The 24978-nt window shown below is 44.4% G+C and overlaps 1 protein-coding gene across 3 annotated transcripts in view; it reads right to left on the reverse strand.

The window, feature by feature from the left end:
* Nucleotides 1-17498, reverse strand: part of LOC119967594 (doublecortin domain-containing protein 2) — a 223954-nt gene extending 206456 nt beyond the window's left edge. The window contains exon 1 of one of the 3 annotated variants that reach the window (XM_038800324.1): nucleotides 17456-17498. The gene's annotated coding sequence lies outside the window, so the exon portion shown is untranslated. Of the gene's footprint in view, nucleotides 1-15034; nucleotides 15128-15901; nucleotides 16064-17455 lie in introns of those variants that run through there. The other 2 variants (XM_038800322.1, XM_038800323.1) reach the window with 2 other exon arrangements.
* Between the last annotated feature and the right edge of the window lie 7480 nt (nucleotides 17499-24978).

Genomic DNA, 24978 nt, shown 5'->3' on the forward strand with positions numbered 1-24978 from the left:
GCCCCCAGAGGTAGACCAGGCTCACAGGTCACTATAACAAAGGTCCAAAGTAGGAGAACCTTCACGGACGATTATAGCAGAACTCCATAAAAAGCAGGATCAGGAGCGAATTCTAAACTGGCCAAGCAGCACACTGTCCTGAAAATGGGAGGGACACACAATCTGAATCTATCAGGACATTGGGACCGACCTGGCCAAGCAGCGGGCTGAGTTCAATGGGGCCAAGCTGGCTTTATTTAAGAACAAGGTGCGGTTCAGAATGTTGTACCCGGCAAGGCCCTGGGTAACACATGGCAATAAGGACACTATTTAAACACGCCGGAACATGTAGGCAAGTTCATCCAAAAAAAGCAGCTGAGATGGCAGCAATAGCGGTCATATATGGACCAAAAACAATGTTTCTTTGTTCTCTGGACTGGACACTTGCACAAGCTGGGGGTGGGGAGGGGGGGGGGGGGGGGGGGGCAAGAAGGCAGGGAGGGTGAATAAAATGGGCGGAGCTGTTGCTCTATTTATTTATCTCGGTGAACCACAAGCCTTTCCTTATATCGATCAAATGTCCACACAACCAGTTGGTTAGTTCAAAAGATGGTTTATTTACATATACAAGAGTTATCGCAACATGCAAACACAATATCTACTGCGAATTAAACTACACCTGTCAGCTACAATAAGCTATACTTAATTTCAGGGTGACCGGCACTGTGCAAATGGATAAGGCCTTTATCTGGATTTCACTTGGCTGGTTCGATGAAAATGGCTCTGTCTCTGCTGGGCTCATCTGTCAGGTAGCAATCGTTGGTCTTGAACTTAGCTGGCTGTTCCTGCTGCAATTGGGTGGCACAGACCGGATCCAAAAGAGACAGAACACATGGCTGTGCTCTCTTTGATCCCCCTGGGATTTTGCGCTCTTTGGGGCGGTCCTTAACCTTGGACACAATAGTTCAATGGGGCTCTGATCACTCTCTTCGATTTCGGCCAATAAAGGGGCGGGTGACTTGGTAGCTGGGTGGGTCTTTGGAAGGTCATTGACCTTGGCAGTTGTGCTTTCTGAGCAAAGGAGTGGCGCCGATCAGTCTGTGGCTATACCGGTTGCTTGATTGGAGTTCTATTGTCCTGGTTAAAGAGACCATTAAAATGTAAACGAGCAGGGGTTTCAGTCAGGTCTGGTTACCTGTATTTTAGATACACATAGGCTGCATATCTGTCTGAGTCCTGGGTTGGTCATAATTCCCATGGTCCTTTGCAGGTGGCCATCGTGGATGGCCACAGAGGATAGGAGAGCTGCTCCCAGGGGAGAGCCACCACACTAGTTAATATGCTAGTGCACAGAAGGAATAGGAGAGGTGGGCTGCAGTGCAGCTCCTAAAAGGGAGGGCCGGCAGAAGGGGGGGACAAAACAATAACTCAGGAGAAAGGGGGAGGAGAAGGCTAATGGGGGGGGGAGCAAGGGCAAAGGCAACTGTGCTACAGTATGAGAGCGAGGAGGGGTGGCCATACTGTTTAGTAAAAGCAAAACCTTTACAGCGACGAATACGATGTCGGACCCAGGGAATGGTATGTAATGGTCAGCAGTGTCCTGGAAAAGGCACTGGCGGATCTTGTGAATGTATATGCCCCCAATTACGATGACGCAGACTTCATCCAAAATAAACCATGGCAGAAATCCTCAACCTAGATTCCCACCAACTCATCATGGTGGGGACTTCAACTATATACAGGACCCAAGGACGGGTAAATCCAGCCCCAAAGCGGGGAAACAATCGGCTATAGCAAGGGAGCTGAAAGCTTTTATGGAGCGGATGGGGGGTTGGACCCATGGAGGTACAACCATCCAAGGGAGAAGAAATGCTTCTTCCGATCCTCCTATTCTATCACTGGGCAGCCACAGCAGAAAAGGACGGGGATGGTTCAAAGAGCCATGAGCGAAATGGGTAAAAGCGAAGAGAGCTCCTGTAAGGGGATATCCCTCAGTGCTCGTGGCCATTCTGAGTACCTGGAATCAACTCAGGCACATCTTCTGACTGTTCACAATGTCCACCACGGCCCCTACCTGCAAGAATCATAGATTTACCCCTGCAAAGTTAGACGCCTCCTTTAAAAGGTGGAGACAGGATGAAGGAATATTGACAGGAGGTGACCTATACATAGACGACAGAGTAGCGGCCCTAGGGGAACTGATGGACAAGCTCCAACTCCTGAAAGGGAATGAGCTCCGATACATGCAGATAAGGAACTTCCTCTGCAAGGAGGCACTAATGTTCCTCCAGCTACCAGGACATTCCCTACTGGACAGACTTTTAACCGTGGGGGAGCGAGGGAAGGGTAACTGCGCTGGCATGTACAGATGTCTACTGGAAGAGGTACAGTCACTGCTGGACGAGACACAGAAGAAGTCAGAGGAAGAGCTAGGTATGGAGAAAGGGGAGGACTATGGATCAAAGGAGTGCACAGGGTGAATTCCACCTCCTCATGAAGGTAGTGCACAGGGCGCACTTGACCAGGACACGCGTGCTCATGCTCCCGGAGGTGCAGGACAAATGTGAACGGTGCCAACCACAACCACATGTTCTGGTGCTGTTCCAGGCTGGTCGGTTCCGGACTGTCTTTTTCAAGGCCATATCCAAGGTCGTGCAGGTGAGGGTGGAGCCATGCCCACTAGAGGCAGTCTTAAGGGCATTGGAACAGCCAGAAATTTTTAAAGGCAGAGGGGTGGATGCCCTAGACAATGCCTCCCTGATTGCCTGCCGGAGACTCCTGCTTCGCTGGAAATCATCAGTGCCGCCCAATGCCGTGGGCTGGCTGTCCGACTTACCAGACTTCCATAAATTGGAAAAAAATAAAATTCTCCATCTGAGGATCAGAAGAAGGCTTCCACAACATGTCACCAGCCTGATCCAAGACCTGTTTGTGACCAATAAGGGAGGGGGAGGGGAGGGTTGAGGAATAGCAGGAGAAGGGGAGGAGGGAAGACACCAATCACAGCAAGCAAGGCATAGGGGACAAAGGGCAAAGAAGCACATGGGTGCGACCACAACAAAACTCACTAATGTCTCTTAGGGAAGGAAATCATCTGCCATCCTTGACTCCAGATTAACAGCAATGCGATTGACTCTGAGATGGCCTAGCAAGCCACACAGTTGAATTCAGCCACTGCAAAAACAGGGGCAGCACGGTAGCACAGAGGTTAGCACAGTTGCTTCACAGCTCCAGGGTCCCAGGTTCGATTCCCGACTTGGGTCACTGTCTGTGCAGAGTCTGCACGTTCTCCCCGTGTCTGTGTGAGTTTCCTTCGGGTGCTCCAGTTTCCTCCCACAGTCCAAAGATGTGCAGGTTAGGTGGGTTGGCCATGTTCAATTGCCCTTAGTGTCCATAAAAGGTGAGCTGGGGTAACTGGGTTACGGGGATAGGGTGGAGGTGTGGGCTTAGGTAGGGTGCTCTTTCAAATTGCCGGTGCAGACTCGATGGGCCGAACGGCCTCCATCTGCACTGTAAATTCTATGATTCTATGGCCTAGCAAGCCACTCGGTTGAATTTAACCATTACAAAAACAGAAAAATGGAATGAAACAGACGGACCGCCCGGAATTGACCCAGGCACCAGAAATGACAACAGCAAACCCAGCTCTGTTGACCTTGCAAAGTCCTCCTTACTAACATCTGGGGTCTTGTGCCAAAGGTGGTAGAGCTGTCTCACAGACTAATCAAGCAACGGCCTGACATAGTCATGCTCACAGAATCATACCTTATAATGTTCCAGACACTACTGTCACCATTCCTGGGTATGTCCTGTCTCACCAGCAGAGGTGCTGGCATAGTGGTATACAGCCAGGAGGGAGTTGCCCTGGGAGTCCTCAACATCGACTCTGGACCCCATGAAGTCTCATGGCTTCAGGTTAAACATGGGCTGATTACTATGTACTGGCTAGCATCAGCTGATGAATCAGTACTCCTCCATGTTGAACACCACTTGGAGGAAGCACTGAGGGTGGCAAGAGCGCAGAATATGCTCTGGGTGGGGGACTTCATTATCCATGACAAAGAGTGGCTTGGTAGTACCACCACAGACTAAGCTGGCCGGGTCCTAAAGGACATAGCTGCTAAACTGGGACTGCAGCAGGTGGTGAGGGAACCAACAAGAGGGAAAAACATACTTGACCTCATCCTCACCAACCTGCCTACTGCAGATGCATCTATCCATGGCAGTATTGGTAGAAGTGACCACGGCATAGTCCTTGTGGATATAATGGTTCATCTTCACATTGAAGATACCCTCCATCGTGTTGTGTGGCACTATCACCATGCTAAATGTAATAGACCAAACAGATCTAGCAACTTGATTTGGCATCCATGAGTCACTGTGAGCCATCTGCACCAGCAGATTTTTATTCAACCACAATCTGCAACATCATACCTGGCATTTCTCCCAGTCTACCATTACCAGCAAGCCAGGGGACAAACCCTGGTTCAATGGAGAGTGCAGGAGAGCATGCAAGGAGCACCATCAGGCATACCGAAAAATGAGGTGTCAACCTGTTGAAGTTACAACACAGACTAATTGTGTGCCAAACAGCATAAGCAGCAAGTAATAGACAGGGCGAAGCTATTCCGCAACAAATGCATCAGATCTAAGCTCCGCAGTTCTCCATATCCAGGCATGAATGGTGGTGGGCAATTAAACAACTCACTGGAGGAGGAGGCTCTACAAATATCCCCATCCTCAATGATGGAGGAGCCCAGCACATCTGTGCAAAAGGCAAGTCTGAGGCATTTTCAATAATCTTCAGCCAGAAGTTCCGAGTGGATGATCCATTTTGGTCTCCTCCAGAGGTCCCCAGCATCGCATATGTCAGTCTTCAGCCAATATGAATCACTCCATGTGATATCACAAAACAGCTGAAGGCACTGGATACTGCAAAAGCTGTGGGCCCTGACAATATTCCAGCAATAGTACTGAAGACTTGTGCTCCAGAACTTGCCGCACCCCTAGCCAAGCTGTTTCAGTACAGCTACAACACTGGTATCTACCCGGCAATGTGGAAAATTGCCCAGATGTGTCCTATACCCAAGAAACAGGATAAATCTAACCCAACCAATTACCGCCCTATCAGTCTACTCTCCATCATCAGCAAATTGATTGAAGGAGTTCTTGTATTATTATAACTATCAGCATTACAAGGGGTAATGTAGTGTAAAGAGTACCCACTAGAGGGAGCTACAGATACAACTATATAAAACAGTGATGCTAGATCTTAGGGGAGGAGTGTATGCAGGAGATAGCTAGTGAAGGTAAAAATGCAGTTAGTGTGAGAAGGTTAGATTGTAGTGAGATTGGCAGTAGATGAGTGTTGTTCGATGTTTTTGATCAATTGTATTCTAAAGGACTAAGTGTCAAAACCCAGTCGAAACACCACATGGTACCAGGAGTTTATTCCTTTAAAGAAATAGTAATTAGATTAGGTTAGAATCGCATTAGAAATAGAAGATACTCAGAAAAAATCTACAGTAAAGACTGATCAGAAGATGGAAGGTCTTCAAGAGACAAGGTAAACTATACCAGAACTGGGCTTTCTTTAAACAATAGTTTGAAGTAGTTGTTTCTGCCTCCATGCTTGAAAATGCATCAGACCAAAGTAAAATACCACTCCTACTAAATGTGGCTGGACCGCAAGCATTGGAGCTATTCAATTCATTTCAATTTAGTGCAGATGAGGACAAAAATAAATGCAGCATGGTGCTCCAAAAGTTTGACACACACTGTAAGAAACAGGTGAAAAATCTGATGAGCACTACATGTTAAACAAATGGCTGCAGTTCAGAGGAGAGTCTGTAGATTCAGACATCACAGCTCTTAAGCTGTTGAGCGCAGTCAAGTAATTTTTCCTCAGTCTCAGAGTCTATGCTGCGAGATAAAGTTGTATTTGGAATAAACGGTGAATGGGTGCACGAGAAAAAATTAAGAAGGCCGGTGTTGTCAATTGAAGAAACTATAAATAAGGCCAGCGAACAGGCATCGAACAAATATGCCGAATTCGTGGCTAAGGAAAATCAATAAATGTGGCTGACGCCATTGATGCTGTGTCGCAGCAAAGAAAACTGCGTACAACGGCTGGCGGCAATTTTGAATGTCACATCACAAGCATGATGATGTGCACATGGACACTCCCCACAGTAAAAAACATTGTCCGGCAAGAGGGAAACATTGTTTCAATTGTGGCAAACTGAACCACTTTTCAGCACAGTGTTGTTTATCAGCAACTGTTCCAGGAACCAAATTTAAACAGTCTTATAGTGATGGCAGATGGATCCAAAGTGTGCAAAGTGCTGAGAAAAAAATCCAAAATCGTAGCGGCTAGAGAGGATTGCTCACCACATTCACTTTTGGATATCTTCATCATAGAAGCTACCACTCGGATTGATTTACTGGATTGGGAAGAAAGACCAGTAAAAGCACTCTCAAAGATAATAAAGGAGTGGACTGTCTCATTTGAAATAAATGGAGAATTGATCCCATTTAAGATTGATACAGGAGCGCACGCAAATATTATCACGTACCGATTGTTAAAGCAAGCAATCAAAAAACCTCTGATAAAGCAGTCCGCCTGTAAACTCACAGATTACAATGGCAACACGATAGCCTCAAAAGGGCCATGCTGTCTCGGCGTGAAGAGTGGGAAAATAGAGATACCCATCGACTTTGAGGTGATAGAGGGTGAGAAATCTTCATTGATTGGTGTTGATGCTGGGGAAACATTGCAGCTAATTGAAAGGATTCACTCAACCAGTACTTCAGATGACACAGTCCTGCTCAAGCGAGACAGGATAGTGATACCTGCCAGTTTACGTTTAGGGATTCTCCAGCAGATTCACGAGGGTCACCAAGGCATCGAAAAGTGTCATGGGCGAGCCAGACAATCGGTGTATTGGCCCGGAATAAACCAAGATATCGATCAGTATGTTCAAGATGTCCAATTTGTCAGATGCATCAGCCTGCACAGAGCACAGAAACCATCCGTTTTTTTGGTGAAGATTGTGACCGGTCCATGGAAAAAGATGGGCATGGATCTATTTCATTTGCAGGGTCATGATTACTCGATAGTCACAGCCTATTACTCCACCTTTCCAGAGGTGATGTTGTTGAAAGATTCAACTGCCAGATCAGTGATAAAGGCAACAAAATCGATTTTTGCATGCCATGGTATACCTCTTAACGTTGTCTGTGACAATGGTCCATGTTTTTCGAGTTGGGAGTGGACACAGTTTGCAGAGCAAAATAATTTCAACCATCTGACTAATTTCAACTCAGTCTAACGGGAAAGCCGAGAAACGAGTAGGGACAATTAAGAAGTTATTCTGCAAAGCGAGTGCCGATGGTCAAGGAATGTCATTAGCGTTAGTCTGGCCTTCTATTCAATGTAGCGATTTAAGTTAACTTGTTTCCATTGTACCTGGGAATCCCCGGGTATCGTCTCATTAGTATGCTAACTTGTTTTCTTTCACAGTGCTGTCTGGTTTCTGCAGCAGTCAGAATACACAAGCGCTTTTGCAAGCTGCTTGCTTTTGCAACATGTCTATTTTCCCTGCATTCTTTGTAATCTTCCATTTTGTGTTGGGCAGTGGCCACCCCAGGTGGCTACAACTTACAGACAAAAGTTTAAAAATAAAGGTACAGAAACAGTTTGGACAGACTTATATTAAATTTGAAAGGGTTAAACAAAGCGATTTTGATGGTGGATGAGAGCATTAAAAATAGAAGAAACCTATGAGGCCCTTAGAGAAATACTTCTGTTGGAAGAATTTAAAGGCTATCTACAATGATAAGAACTCATGTGGAGGAACTAAGAGTTAAAACTGTAAGACATACAGCAGAGCATACTGACAATTATTAGTTAGTTCATTGGCCAAGCCTTTCCTCAACACTCTTTTAATTCTGAGAAAGATAGAAAATGGGAAGGTGCGAGAAAGGACAGTTAAACAAGAGAGGGAGTGGTTAAAAATTACAAGGACACTTCACCTGAAAATAAAAAGATAGTGCTGAAGGGATGAGAAATGAGGAAAGTGAGATGCTTTCATTGTAATAAACTTGGCAACACCAAGTCAGTATGTTGGGTGATAAATGGAAAACCGGTTGGAGTTATAAATCTTAAAACAGGAAATATAAGTTTAGAGGCTGGAGAACAGGAAAAGCAGGCAAGATGTATATGCAAAGGAAAAGAGAAAATAATAGGAATGAAAAAGCTTGTACAAGTAGTACAAGAGGAGAGTGACCAGCAGATGGCTGATGTGTTTAGGATCTTGTTTGCGAAGGTCAGGTATTTTCATGTGGACAGATTAGAATGGGGAATGCTGGGACTCTTATTTTCCTCTTCTAATAAGAATCGATAGTCCGGTTGATGAGGTTCAAAATATAACTTTATTGTCAGACACTTGGCTGGTATATACTCATATATGAAGTGGCCTTTCGGCGATTACAAAATGAATTAAAAAATTGGCCGTTTTGTGATTACACTTGAATATGACACTAGCCACTTGGCAATTACAAAAGAATAAAACCTTAGAAAATAATATCAAAAACTACATTGACAACATGGAAATACACTGCAAAGCCTAAGCACAAACAAATGACTGGACATACACTAGCGAAAGCTGGTTTAGAATAAAGACCTGCAGCATGAATCACTCTTTGTAAAGGTCTTTGTCTTCGGTTTAACCCCTTCCTCGTGTCATATTGGCTCCTCACCTTGAGCAGTAACCCTTCAGTTTGTTTAACTGAATGTCTGTCAGTTAGATGATGAGATCTTGGACACCCATTGGTCTCAATTGCTACAGTCTGACATCAGATTTGTGCCTGAAACCTATCTTGATTAATGTATAGCAACCCTGTAAGAAATTATAAGAGTGAAGGTCTTTACACTGGCTACAAAGGCTTAATTGATTACGATGATGTGGAAATGCCGGTGTTGGACTGACAGGAGCACAGTAAAAAGTCTTACAACACAAGGTTAAAGTCCAACAGGTTTGTATCAAATCACTAGCTTTTGGAGCACTGCTCCTTCCTCAGGTGAATGAAGAGGTATGTTCCAGAAACATAGATATAGACAAAGTCAAAGATGCAAGACAATGCTTTGAATGCGAGCATTTGCAGGTAATTAAGTCTTTACAGATCCAGAGATGGGGGTAATCCCAGGGTAAAGAGGTGTGAATTGCCTCAAGCTAGGACAGTTGGTAGGATTTCACAAGCCCAGGCCAGATGGTGGGGTATGAATGTAATGCGACATGAATCCAAGGTCCCGGTTGAGGCCGTACTCATGTGTGCGGAACTTGGCTATAAGTTTCTGCTTGGCGATTCTGCGTTGTCGCGCGTCCTGAAGGCTACCTTGGAGAACGCTTACCCGGAGATCAGAGGCTGAATGCCCTTGACTGCTGAAGTATTCCCCGACTCGACGGGAACATTCCTGCCTGGCGATTGTTGCGCAATGTCCGTTCATTCGTTGTCGCAGCGTCTGCATGGTCTCGTCAATGAACCACGCTTCGGGATATCCTTTCCAGCAGCATATGAAGTAGACAACGTTGGCTGAGTCGCACGAGCATGTACCGCGTACCTGGTGGGTGGTGTTCTCACGTGTAATGATGGTACCCATGTTGATGATCTGGCACGTCTTGCAGAGACTGCCATGGCAGGGTTGTGTGGTGTCGTGGTCGCTGTTCTGAAGGCTGGGTGGTTTGCTGCAATGGTTTTTTTGAGGTTGTGTGGTTGTTTGACGGCAAGCAGTGTGGGTGTGGGGATGACCTTGACAAGATATTCATCTTCATCGATGATGTGTTGAAGGCTGCGAAGAGGATGTTGTAGTTTCTCCACTCCGGGGAAGTACTGGACGATGAAGGGTACTCTGTCGGTTGTGTCCCGACTCATCGATCAACAGTTCCAACGCGCCACAGCAAAAAACCACACCGACCTCCTCAGAAGACAAACACGGGATCCAGAAACAGTTTTCCTGGCCCGGACCACATAAAGATGTAGGTAACTTCTATTGAACTTGTCGCACTTGTCAATTAAAATGGAAACCACAAGCTGAAATAAAACCAGCACCTTTGATCTCCTTTGCAGTTTCTGAAGAACCTTTTACAAGAGTTCTAATCAACTGTGTGAGACCCTTGCTGAGAACGTGAGGTGGAAATTGATACTTGTTAACTATTATCATGGATAAATCCACGAGGTGTCCTGAAGCCATTAAGAACCATTACAACTAATAGAGTGGTAGAGGAATTAACCAAGTTATTTACGAGATATGGCTTAGCAAAGAAGATACAATCAGATCTAGGGTCAAATTTCTTGTCAAGGTTATTTAAATAAATCATGACTAGCCTGGAGATTAAACAGTACCTTTCATCGGCTTATCATCAAGAGCCACAGAGAGCATTATAGAGGTGGCATCAAACTTTAAGAACCATGATGAGAACATAAAGCCATGATTGGGACAAAGGGGTTCAGTTTTTATCATTATAATTTGCCATTAGGGATGCACCAAATGATTTTACCAGATTTAGTCCTTTTGAATGTGAAGTTAGAAGACCGCTGAAATTAATCCAAGAAAAATTATTAAGCAAGAAGTCAGAGACTACATGTTTAGACTATGTCTCAAATTTCAGAGAAAGACTGAACGCAGCTTGTGAAGTGGCAAGGAAATATTTAAAGACAACACAACAGGGAATGAAAGTGATGGCTGATAGAACATAGAACATACAGTGCAGAAGGAGGCCATTCGGCCCATCAAGTCTGCACCGACCCATTTAAGCCCTCATTTCCACCCTATCCCCATAACCCAATAACCCCTCCTAACCTTTTTGGACACTAAGGGCAATTTATCATGGCCAATCCACCTAACCTGCACGTCTTTGGACTGTGGGAGGAAACCAGAGCACCCGGAGGAAACCCATGCAGACACGGGGAGAATGTGCAGACTCCGCACAGACAGTGACCCAGCGGGGAATCGAATCTGGGACCCTGGCAGTGTGAAGCCGCAGTGCTATCTACTTGTGCTACCATGCTGCCCTAAGGAAAGCACAGACTTGTAGTTTCGTAACAGGGGGGAAAGTGCTTGTGTTATTATCCGTGTCAGATGAACCAGTGATAGCCAGATTTAGTAGGTCTTATCAAATCAAACGAAGGTTGAGCGAGGTACGTTATCTGATATGCATACCAGATAGATGTAAATCAGAGTGTGTCGTATCAATCTGTTTAAGAAATATTGGGATAGAGGAGATGAGGACAAGCATGAGGTATTGATAATAATGAAACAAGGAGAAGGAAAAGGGTTAAATTCTGACAATGACTTCCCTAAAATTCATTTGGATATTGAGGAAGTCCTGAAAAATTTAAACAACTGATTAAGTTATCTTCCGGATAAGAGCAAGAGCAAATTGAAAGTGTTACTGCAGTCCTATAAATGTATTTGTGAGGATAAATTAGGTAGAAGGGAGGTAGAAATGCATGATGTGGATGTGGGGGATACAATCCAGTTAAAGTGGCATCCATACATGTTAAATCCAGGAAGATTATCACAAGTACAAAAGGAAATTGAAGGATTGGCCATGCTAAATTGCCCGTAGTGTCCTAAAAAGTAAGGTTAAGGGGGAGTTGTTGGGTTACGGGTATAGGGTAGATACGTGAGTTTGAGTAGGGTGATCATTGCTCGGCACAACATCGAGGGCTGAAGGGCCTGTTCTGTGCTGTACTGTTCTAAATTCTAAATTCTAAATACATGCTCCAAAATGACATTATTGAATTGAGTTCTAGTGACTGGAGCTCCCTTATCGTACTGGTGCCAAAGCCAGATGTGTGGTGTACAGGAGAATGAATACTATCACCAAGATTGTCCCAGAATTTCCGTGCCTCCCCATGAGTATACAGCTCAAACTGTGAACTTCATCCTCCACCATGCCATATAAACAAATGATTGTAATTTTTTTGTTGATTTTAAAAAGAGTCCCGTTTCATGGTCATCATGACAGCACAGTGGACTGGTAGAACAAGAGCAAATACTCATGATTCAGTGCTGGGAAGGACCACTCTATCTATCAGGACTCTATTGAAATTCGGGGCCCCAGTGGGGGACTCCCTGCCGAGCCGCACTTTATCCCATTTCCTGCACTGAGGAGCTCCACTCGCTGGAGTTGCCGTGACCCCGCTTTGCAGTCAGCGGGAGCAGGGGCTGCACCTCATCAACAACAGAGGCTGGAAGAGACCCTTCATCGGCTGCTCAAGAAACTCAATTGAGCTCTTGCAAGGTATCTTGGTGATGGGAAAATTTCAGGTACGCCTCCACCACCTCACCTCCGCAAATAAATGTGCATCCTTCCCGCCTCCCTATATCACTATACGGGCCACCTTGCCTCCCAGCCCATCTCCAGCTGCCTGATAAAATCCAGCATAATGGGGTTGCTTCCCACAACCAATTAAAATTTCTTGTTTTGTCAGTTCAATAAGCTTAGAGGAAAAACCTACCCAACAAGCAGTTACAAAGCATAAACACCCACAATGCATATCAAAGTGTTTCTTTATTAGAATACATATTAGGAACATGGTTCTGCACATGCGCACCAATGAGGAGGCACCATGCGCAGTGTGCCTGTATTTTTATTTTATGGTCGAGGCCGTCATTTTTGTGAAATCGTTCTGGCATTTTTAAAAGCCGGCTGCTGTGGCTGTTGCGCGCGGATTCGCGCAATCGGGAGCGCTGCGTCGGAAGACTCCGCGACCTTCCCGACACCCGCCTGCAGGTGGCGACCCCGGCTTTGAAAATATCTGGGCCAAAGGACCTCTTTTTGTGCTGTAAAATGCTTTTTTAAATTTGGTAATGGGATGGAGACATCGTTGGCTGGGCCAGCATTTAATGCCCATCCCTGAGGGCATTTGGGGATTGCTATAGATCTGGAGTCACATGTAGGCCAGATAAGGTAAGGACAGTAAATTAGGGAACCAGATGGGGTTTTTACAACAATCGACAATGGTTTCATCATTAGACTTTATAATTCCAGATTTTTATTGAATTCAAATTTCACCATCTGCCATGGTGGGATTCGAACCCGTGTCCCCCTGAGCATTACTAGTCCTGCAACAATACCACCACACCACCGCCTCCCCATAATGACTCTGTGACTCACACTCTCTTTCAGTAATCATTTAAATATTTGAGTTGGTTGAACATGGTTGGAGCACTAAAAGTCTTAACTGAAACCAGAGGAAATGTCATTAGTGATTATAATTTCAACGCTCAAAATATTTCATTAGAGGAAAGAGTATTTTACCTTTTGACAGTAACAAGGAGAGAAAATATATGTGCATTCTAGAAATTGGAAATAAAAACAGAAAATGCTGGAAATACTCAGCAGATCATAGCAGCATCTGTGGAGAGAGGAATAGAATTAACGTTTCAAGTTTGTGACTTTTCATTAGAACTGGGAATAGTTCGAAATGAGAAAAAGGGTTTGGAGCAAAGGGTGGGTGGGGCAAGGACAAAAGGAAGATCTAGAACAGGGTGAAAGGCAGGAGTCAGTCGTCCAGGTCTTTTGTTTCTTTCCTTGTCTCATCACCTTTGGACATGGAGACTAACTCTCCTGTCTTTCAACCGCTCATGAAATTGAGCTTGGTCACTCCAGGGTGGCAGGGTGGGGCAGCATGGTAGCAGTGTGGATAGCACAATTGCTTCACAGCTCCAGGGTCCCAGGTTCGATTCCGGCTTGGGTCACGGTCTGTGCGGAGTCTGCACATCCTCCCCGTGTGTGCGTGGGTTTCCTCCGGGTGCTCTGGTTTCCTCCCACAGTCCAAAGATATGCAGGTTAGGTGGATTGGCCATGATAAATTGCCCTTAGTGTCCAAAATTTCCCTTAGTGTTGGGTGGGGTTGCTGGGTTATAGGGGTAGGGTGGAGGTGTTGATCTTGGGTAGGGTGCTCTTTCCAAGAGCCGGTGCAGACTCGATGGGCCGAATAGCCTCTTTCTGCACTGTAAATTCTATGATAATCTATGATAATCCTTCACAAATTATCTGCACAGTCTTACTTGTGGTGATATTTCCTTTACTGACCATGGCGTTTTACCTATATACAAGACTTAATCATGTGAGCATTATTGAGTTGGGTAATATTACTGGGGTAAATCAATCCAACAATCAGATGGCTGGCGACACTGTGGTCTCGTGTTTAACACTGCTGCCTCAGTCATCCAGGTTCGATTCCCAACTTGGGTGACTGTTTGCATGGAGTTTGTACTTTCTCCCTGTGTCTGCATGGGTTCCCTCCGGGTGCTCCGGCTTCCTCCCGCAGTCCAAACATATGCAGACTAGGTGGACTGGCCACGCTAAATTGCCCTTAGTGTCCAAAGATGTGCAGGATAAGTTGGGTTACTGGGATAGGGCAGAGAAGTGCGCCTAGGTGGGGTGCTCTTTTAGAGGGCTGCTGCATACTTGCTGGGCCAAATTACCTCCTTCTGCACCGTAGGGATTCTATGGACCTTCTTCCGTGCTGTAAAATTGAATGATTCTAACTATCCAATTCCTTGTTATAAGCCTGGAGATCTCCAAGTTGAAATAAAAATGACTGTAATAAGTAGTAAATATTATATAATTCATTAATTCATGTGCACCTTCAATATTTTCTATCCATTCTTGACATTATATCCTTTTCTACACAATTTTAACAGCCATTTGTACAATTAACATAAATTAATGAAGAACAAAATTAAAAGAGCATAAACAGGGGTGAATCAATTCACTGCACAGGACACAGTGAAACTTCACCACCCCCAACACTCCACCCACCATATCAATTCTACATCTCAATAGGATGCATTGTACGGCACAATTTAGATGATCATCTAATGACCACAAGTTTTATTTGTCAGAAATATGAACAAAAATCACTCTCCTTTAAATGTTTTAGGGGTTCTGTCCATCATACAAAAAATACACTTTGCTCGTGCATTTTATGACATATCTCAAACCCTCCATCACATTGCAGTTTACTCCTGATCATTTACCTGAGTTTCATCATACACCGCACCAGACCACTCGTTCCATCATGTCTGAACCAGCTCTTTGAAGGGACGAACCAATTATTCCCACGGTCTGCCCCTTTCCCCACAACCATACGAATTTCTCCTTGTCAAATAAACAGCGAATTTCCTTTTGGAAATGATTATTAAATCTGCTTCCACCATTCCGGATGGTAACAACTTGCCGCGTGAAATACAGGCGTATTTATTTCCGCCGGATTATTTGAAGCCTTTTGTGTGCTTAAAAAAATGAAGCATCGAATCAAATTAATTAATGGGAAAATGTAACGCGGAGCACATGATCATGCCACATTAACTAAGATTAGAAGCTGAGAGAAGTTGAGAGAATTGGGGCATCCAATTTTCTCTGTTTGCATAACCTTACTGTAAAATCACTTCACGAGGCAGTGTCCTTTCGTTGTACTTCTGCTTAAATGAATTTAAAGATGTTCGGCAGGTGTCAGAGACAGCGGTGGGTGGTAATTGCACCAATTTGGAACTCCCTTTCTGTAAATCAGGAATTTGGTGTTGTTCAGGGGTTGCAGTGGAATTAACTGTGCTTCGGGCATTCCGATGTGTTATCAACCCTTTGGGAGATATCCAATTCTATACCTTGAGGATAGATTTTAATAGCCGTCCCACTCGAGGGATTTTCTTGCCAGCACACGCAGAATGAGTGTCTGCTGGATCACAATAGTGTCTGAACTTTTGTTAACGGGCGGAGTGGGGGGAGGGGGGGGGGGTTCAAGTCCTATCCTTCCAACAATCCAGTGAGAGTGAAAGGGAGAGAGAGTCTGTGACAGAAGAGGTGGGGAAATAGCGATGTAATGGATAGTCGCTGAGCTCACTTACTTAACCGTGCAATGGGTGTCCTGTGCTGGCTGTGCGCCGCGCCACTCCTGACTGACTTGTTGCAGCCGCTCGCTCAGTGTTGGCAGTCGGTTGCTGCTGTCACCAGAACCCATTCAACCGGTGATTTATTTCAACCCACACTGAAGTACTGGCCCTGGTCAAACAATGCAAAGGCTCCGACTTTCCTTCTTATCATTGGCTACTTTTAAACGTTTCCCACAGCCAAGGGCAAGGGTGAAAACCAGATTCCAGAGGGGTGTTTAACCAGAGCATCTCACCTTAATGTAAGACACTGGATTTTTCTCACCTTCACATTCTTTCCAATAGTTATTTCTCTCGCTTTCATTCTTAGAAGTGGACGCCCCTTTCTGTCTCTTTCAGTCCTTGTCTCTTGCTCTCCTTTCTCTCTCCCCTCCCTCCCTCCCCCTAATTCCTCTCCCTAATTCATTTTCATTCCTCTTGTTGTCATTCTTGCCTTGCCACCTTCCCGCCTGACACACTCCCTGTCCCAAGACCGATTTGAGGCTGTTCCAAACACGAGTTGCAGGAGTTCACCCACGTGAGTTTGGGCTCGGCATTTTGAACAGAGCGGGAACCCAGAAATACTCCTGAGTGGCGTCGCGTCCCAAACCTGCCACCTCCGCCATGATAACGGAGGCGGGCGCGTGGTAACCTGAAGGTTGTCCTCGCCAGTCAGTCACACGCGGCCCTGGCTAGGTAACACATCACCATTCACTTCATCATCACTGGATCGAACTCCTTTCCTATCAGCGCCTTTTCCACACTCTGCGGGAGCTCAAGAAGGCGCAGCTCCACCTCCTCAAGGGCATTGGGAATGAACACTGAGTTACCTCACCAACAGCGTCTGCAATCTGAAAATCAATAAATTCTCACCCACCCTGTCCCACATATGGTTCTTTCTGCCGCCCATCTCTCAGGAAGATTTCGGGGTTTCGAAATAATGGTCAATTTTAGAAACGCCGTGATCTGCTGAGCATTCCCCGCGCTTTCTGTCAGAAATGTCGGATTTCAGTTTTTGTTCACTGTACACCCTCTGGTTCTGGGGCTGACTGGAAAGTAAGGAGCAAAGACATTATATAAACTGCGCACCGTTGAAACCAATCCCCACTTCAAAAAAATGACATCCTTTATAGCAAGTTAATATAAGGACAAAGTTTTAATCCTCAACTCCTCCTCTCTGGAGGAACGAAAGAGCGGTATAAAGACTACAACATTGAAGTAAACTGTTGAAACCATAAATGAGAGCCACAAAGGGAGTGCGAGTCGAGCGAGGTCTGCAGGCTTCTTTAACTAGCTTGCAAAACATGTTCCAAAGTATGCTTCATGCCTTACATGGCCATAATTAGCAAACCATTAATCTTGCTTTTTTAAAAAATCTAATTTAGTCACCACAATGAAAGCCGCTTGAGAAGGACTCCCCTGAAGCAGATAACAATTGTAAATAAATAATTGATCCACGTCTGTACAATCAGAGAACAAGCTAGTTTCGCTGCAAATCTCTCACTCGGCATGAATAATACCTACTTCACACACCCAAGGCCGCCACTGTTGCTGTTAATCTTGGGCACAATCACTGGTCTTTATACCTTTAAGTCACGTTAAGGTATCGATTCACCGATATTAGAAGGTGTGAAATCGTTCTGGGAGTAGTACTGTCATCGGAGAAATATGCAACACGAATATACCATTGGCCACTGGTGCTTAGTAACTCAGACACTGTCTCACGTTTATGCGAAACTCTATTTTTGGAATGGTGGCAGGAAGGATAATGTTTTAGGCACTGAAATAAGGAAGGTAAGAGATTCTGCGTTTTAAAAAAGTATTCATACCTAAATATTTTATAACCATTAATTAGTTTTCTGATATCTGAGAGTGTAGTCTTTCAGCCTTCACAAAAGAATTGCTCCTTTGACATCTCGCAATTGCTAGGGATGTGAAAATCCATAGAATCCCTACAGTGCAGAAGGAAGCCATTCAGGCCCATCGAGTCTGCACTGATCCTCCGAAAGAGGACTCGCCCTAGGCCCACTCCCCCCACCCTAATACCTAACCCTGCACATTGATCATGGTCAATCTACCTGACCTGCACATCTTTGGAGTATGGGAGAAAACTGGAGCACCTAGAGGAAACCCACACAGACACTGAAGAACATGTAAACTCCACGCAGTCATCCAAGGTGCAATTGTATCGGATCCCTGGCGCTGGGAGGCAGCAGCACTAACCACAGATCTTCTAGAGCTTTGCTTGATTAACTTTGGCAGTAATAATAATCTTTTTTATTGTCACAAGTAGGCTTACGTTAACACTGTTATGACACAGGGTTCAGAGAGCCCCAAAGTGTATCATGGAGTTCACCTGACCCACAATTTTTAATAGATTATGGTATGGGGAGCACACAGTCCACTCTACAGGTGTGGTACAGCAGAAGTGGAAAAGTATTTTTTTAAAGCAAAACAATATTTATTCTATGAACTCAAGTTACCCTTTTTAAAACATACATTGAAGATCTTAGCAACCATCAATTCAAATACAACCCCAAAAGAGTACAACACTAAGTAATCCTTAATAACTTTCCAAACAACATCCAGAAGACAAAAGAAACACCTTTTAACAGAAGCACATCAGGTTTAAATTCATTACTGAAAACATTTATAATTCTGAATTCACCAAATGATCAAGAGGTAGTCGTTTCATCAACAGCACACCTGCTTTGTCTGGCTTCAGCTCCAACACTGAAAAGAAAACTAAAACACACCCTGCAGCAAACAACCTAAAACGAAAGTACAAAGCTGACAGACAGCCCAGCTCCACCCACTCTCTGACATCACTGCAGTAATAAACACCCATTTCTTAAAGGTACTCTCACATGACAGCACTTCAATGAAGTTACTGTGAAAATCTCCTAGTCACCACACTCGGGTATCAGTCCGGGTACACAGAGGGAGAATTCAGAATGTCCAATTCACCTAACAAGCATGCCTTTTGGGACTTGTGGGAGGAAACCGGGGCACCCCGAGGAAACCCATGCAGACATGGGGAGAACGTGCAGACTCCGCACAAACAATGACCCAAGCCGGGATTCGAACCCGGATCCCTGGTGCTGTGAAGCAACAGTGCTAACCACTGTGCATGGGAAATTTTACAGAACCTTCCCTACAGAAATTAACTTTAAGTGGAGTCCACCATAAAGTTAAATTATACAACTTCTGCAGAAGCAGTGAGTATGATGGTGTGAATGGCCTTTATCTGTTCCATTTATTCTCGGGTTAGTGTTAGTGTGAGTACCAGAGGTCATTTTTCATGAGAAAAGACATTAAAGGACAAATTCCAAAGTGCAAACACAACCACCCAAGTAAACCATGTGGAAGAGAACAGGCTAGTCGGGATGTAAGAATTGGAAATGCCAAACTTTGATTTTAAAGTCTATATATTGTACATATAACAAATGGCTGAGGAAAATAAAGTGTTTCCCAATTTTGAAGTCCTGAAAAAGAGTAAGTCACAGGAATAGAACCATGGAAATCTACAGCTTAGAACATAACCATTTGGAACATCATGTGCCAGATCCTTGTTGGAACACTTAAAAACTGATTACACTTCCTATGACTTCCTAATAGTCTAATGTTTTCCTCTACTTCAAACATTGCCTGATTTTGCCTTAAGAGGTCTAACATTCTGTATCAACTATTACCTGTGTTCGGATACTGGACCAGACCCCAACATTTGTTAGGATAGCGGACAAGAACCCCAAACAATATTTCCAATGTGTAAAACCATGAGGAAAGGATATTGCACCCCAGGTGTGTTGACTCTGACCAATGGGTATCTTTTATGTCAAACAAACTTTAATTTAAACATAAAATTAACCACATTAGCATGAAATAAAATAGCTTGTTGCTCTTTTATCTTTATTAATAATAACCACAAGACATAAGTATGTTCCTTGTATTGGACAAATGACCACACAACCAGTATATTAGGTCAATTATTGTTTATTATTAAACACAGGCTTGGTTCTATGCGTAATAATCTACACGTGGCTACGTATTAAACTATACCTAAACGTTTAAATGACCTTTACTTCACTTTCAAGTGACTGGCTCTGTGTAGGTTAAACAAGGCCTTTGTCAGAATCCCCACGCGTAGCGGCTGGAAGTCGTCAGGTATGTCTAGGCTGTAGCTCGTCCTTCAGGTAACGATCGCGGGTTCTTGAACTTGGCTGGTCGAGGTGCTGCAGTTGGTAGGGGCAGAGGCCAGTCCCAAAAGAGACAGAATATTGGTCGCACAGTTCTTCTTATCCTCCAATCTTTCACGCTCTTTTGGGTGATCCAAACTCGGAATCCAATGGATCGATAGGATTTTGATCACCCTAATCAATTCTGGCCAATTTGGGGGGGGCACCTTGATAGCTGGGCAGGTCCTAGTTGTCATTGTCGAAGACACGTAGGCACTCCCAAATAAGGTAAATAGGCACCCCCTAGTCTATTACTGCTGCTATGTTTCAATCTGTGTCCCATTGTCCTGGGGAAATCAGTGATTGACCTTTAGCAGGTGCAAGTATCGATGTAGGTCTGGGTTCCTCTGCACAATACACAGGGACTGTGTATCGCCTGTGTCCCAACCTAACCACAATTCCCATTATCCTTTGTGGACGGCCATTTTAGATGGCCACAAGCTTTACAATGATCAGTTAAACAATTCTAAAACACAAGGAAAAACTTAAACTTACGATCTATACCTGCTACTAACTCCAATTAAGCAACCCAATACAGTTCAAATGCTACTTATAAATAGAGTTAAGAGATCACATGTTTAGTTGTGTAGACCTTTGGAGAGAGTTCCATTCAAGAGCAGATTCGGTATACTTCTGATCAACCCAGCAGAATTTGGCAAAACTGTTGTTCAACTTAAAATCCTTCTGTCTGGTCCGACCCAAATCCTATGCCAAACTGTAAAACTACAAATAGACCTGGATCCTTCCATTAATTACATTATCTGTATCCCACTAAGATGCCACTTAATCTGCTTAGCTAGGACTAAGTATAAGCCCTCACAAGTTATCTACTCTCCAGAGAATCTTCAGCAATCATAACAATGTCCCATTAGCCCTTTATCTGTAATCAATTAAATGGATAGAATCAATCATGACCTCAACTCTTGCGATTTTACCACTTTAGCAGACACAGTCTGGATGCCTTAACCTAGGTTCTTTAATAATATTACTGTGACAAATATATGCTTTGTCCCAGATTTTTAAAAATATTTTCTTACATTTATCACACCTCCCCCTTAAAAAATGAACCAGCAGTATGGAAAGATGCCTTCATTTTTCAAAGCCACTACTATTACGTTATATGATACAAATCTAATCATATTTATGCATGCTAATTTAAACATTAATATAGTCCATTTAAATCTTTCATTCCAAACTTTGAACATTCCATTTTCTTTACAACTCAAAGTCATGTTAAAGCATCTGTAATCACATTTCTCATTCTGCTACATGTATCATTATCAAGTTAAATGGTTGAAGCAATAAATTCCATCAAAACAGTCTGGCATTTCTATCTTTAAACCTCATTGGATTATGGCCTGTATAAGCAATTGTCTCTGAAGAAGTGTCAGGAACATAAATGTCAAAATATTGCAAAGCCAATACCAAACTCAATGTCTCCTTCTCAGTGGTTGAATATTTATTTTGATGGACATTTTTGTTTTTTTGGAAAAGTGACCAACAGGTCTATTATACTTTTGTTGTCTTCTTGTAACAGTACAGCACCAATGCCAACATCATTCACATCAATGGCCACCTTAAATTGCTTGTCTTAATTCCAAAACTAGTGTGGCAGTCAATTCAGTTTTCAGACTGTCGAATGCCTCCTGACATTCTGACGTCCAATGAAACCTCCAGTTCTTTTTTAAGAATTCAGTCAGTGGGCCAACCACACGGCTGAAATTTGGCATGAATTTTCTGCAGAAATCACTCATGCCCAGAAATCTCAGAACATGTCTTCTCATTGATTTTATTGGGAACTCCCCAATAGCTTTAGTTTTCACACCCCGTGGTGCCAACTAATCATGTCTAACAGTATGGTCTAAGAATGTGACTTGGGCTTTCAGAAGCTCACTTGTAGTCAAATTTATCAAGAAGCCAGCCTCCTGTAGTCGATCAAAAACGTCCTTTAAATGTTCCAAATGCTCCTTCCGCTTTTGACTGAACACCACCGGATACACAATTCTTTAGTCCAGAAATTACCTTGCTGGTTAGTTTGTCGAATCTTGCTGGTGTTCATTCCAAACGGAATAACTTTAAACTGATACAGACCATTTGACATTACAAAAGCTGAAACTTCCTTCATCTTCCGTTTAGTAATTCAATTTTGGTAATGAATTTTGCTTGCCCCACCTTTTCAATACAGCCTTCCAAATGAGGAATAGGATATGAATCTGGCTTCATAACTGCACTGCCATTCATGCAATCCACACACAGTTGTTACGCTCCATCTTGTTTTGGGACCATCACAATAGATAGAGAAATACAGCACAGAACAGGCCCTTCGGCCCACGATGTTGCATCGAACTTTTGTCCTAAGTTAATCAAAGAATTTTGGACAATTTTTCATGGCCAATCCACCCAACCTGCACATCTTTGGACTGTGGGAGGAAACCGGAGTACCCGGAGGAAACCCACGAAGTCACGGGGAGGATGTGCAGACTCCACACAGACAGTGACCCAAGTCGAAATCGAACTTGGGACCCTGGAGCTGTGAAGCAATTGTGCTATCCACAATGCTACCGTGCTGCCCTTAAGAAGTTAACCTACACTCCATTATTCTACCCTAATCCATGTACCTATCCAATAGCCGCTTGAAGGTCCCTAACGTTTCCGACTCAACTACTTCCACAGGCAGTGCATTCCATGCCCCCACTACTCTCTGGGTAAAGAACCTACCTCTGACATCCCCTCTATATCTTCCACCATTTATCTTAAATTTATATCCTCTTGTAATGGTGTGTTCCACCCGGGGAAAAAGTCTCTGACTGTCTGTTCTATCTATTCCCCTAATCATCTTATAAACCTCTATCAAGTCGCCCCTCACCCTTCTCCGTTCTAATGAGAAAAGGCCTAGCACCCTCAACCTTTCCTCGTATGACCTACTCTCCATTCCAGGCAACATCCTGGTAAATCTCCTTTGCACCTTTTCCAAAGCTTCCACATCCTTCCTAAAATGAGGCGACCAGAACTGCACACAGTACTCCAAATGTGGCCTGACCAAGGTTTTGTACAGCTGCATCATCACCTCACGGCTCTTAAATTCAATCCCTCTGCTAATGAACGCTAGCACACCATAGGCCTTCTTCACAGCTCTATCCACTTGAGTGGCAACTTTCAAAGATTTATGAACATAGACCCCAAGATCTCTTTGCTCCTCCACATTGCCAAGAACCCTACCGTTAACCCTGTATTCCGCATTCATATTTGTCCTTCCAAAACGGACAACCTCACACTTGTCAGGGTTAAACTCCATCTGCCACTTCTCAGCCCAGCCCTGCATTCTATCTATGTCTCTTTGAAGCCGATAACAGCCCTCCTCACTATCCACAACTCCACCAATCTTCGTATCATCTGCAAATTTACTGACCCACCCTTCAACTCCCTCATCCACGTCGTTAATGAAATTCACAAACAGCAGAGGACCCAGAACTGATCCCTGCGGTACACCACTGATAACTGGGCTCCAGGTTGAATATTTGCCATCCACCACCACTCTCTGTCTTCTATCGGTTAGCCAGTTTGTTATCCAACTGGCCAAATTTCCCACTATCCCATGCCTCCTCACTTTCTGCACAAGCCTACAATGGGGAACCTTATCAAATACCTTACTAAAATCCATGTACACTACATCCACTGCTTTACCTTCATCCACATGCTTGGTCACCTCCTCAAAGAAGTCAATAAGACTTGTGAGGCAAGACCTACCCCTCACAAATCCGTGCTGACTATCCCTAATCAAGCAGTTCCTTTCTAGATGCTCAGAAATCCTATCCCTCAGTACCCTTTCCATTACTTTGCCTACCACCGAAGTAAGACTAACTGGCCTGTAATTCCCAGGGTTATCCCTATTCCCTTTTTTAAACAGGGGCACGACATTCGCCACTCTCCAATCCTCTGATACCACCCCTGTTGACAGCGAGGACGAAAAGATCATTGCCAACGGCTCTGCAATTTCATTTCTTGCTTCCCATAGAATCCTTGGATATATCCCGTCAGGCCCGGGGGACTTGTCTATCCTCAAGTTTTTCAAAACGCGCAACACATCTTCCTTCCTGACAAGTATCTCCTCGAGCTTATCAGTCTGTTTCACACTGTCCTCTCCAACAATATGGCCCCTCTCATTTGTAAATACTGAAGAAAAGTACTCGTTCAAGACCTCTCCTATCTCTTCAGACTCAATACACAATCTCCCGCTACTGTCCTTGATCGGACCTACCCTCGCTCAGGGCCAGCTCAAGGTACCGGCAACTCGGGCAGTCGCCCGGGGCGCCATGTGCTAGGGGGCGCTAGGAACCCTTTACAAATGTTCAGTCATTGCTGTGAATTGCTGGTACAGTGAGATTTATTTAGTGACTTTTGAACAAGTCCTCAACGGGAAGGGAAGACGCATATTTGCTTTGATGTCTGCCGAGATAGTGAAGCAAGCCCGGTTCTACATTTGGGTTCACATATGGAGGGGGAGGGGGGGGGATTGGTAAACACAACCATCGGGCCTGCTGCTGGGGCCACAGGGCTGACCCGCCGCCTATAAATGTCAATAACGTCTTGTTAGAATCAAATACCTGCAGCACTCCACCACCTCTTAGATCAAAGCAAATCACTGAGGATGCCGGAGACGGAGACAATCCACCCTCCCATCCCCCCACCCCACCCAGAACAGACAGAACAATCTCAGCAGGTCTGACAGCCTCTGTGGAGATAGAGATCTGCAGATGGGATTAGCTTTGTATTTGCAGTTCTGCTTCCCGTTCACTGGACGAAGAATGATCCGGACTCCAA

The sequence above is a fragment of the Scyliorhinus canicula genome, chromosome 6, assembly GCF_902713615.1.
Source record: "Scyliorhinus canicula chromosome 6, sScyCan1.1, whole genome shotgun sequence".
Taxonomy (NCBI): domain Eukaryota; kingdom Metazoa; phylum Chordata; class Chondrichthyes; order Carcharhiniformes; family Scyliorhinidae; genus Scyliorhinus; species Scyliorhinus canicula.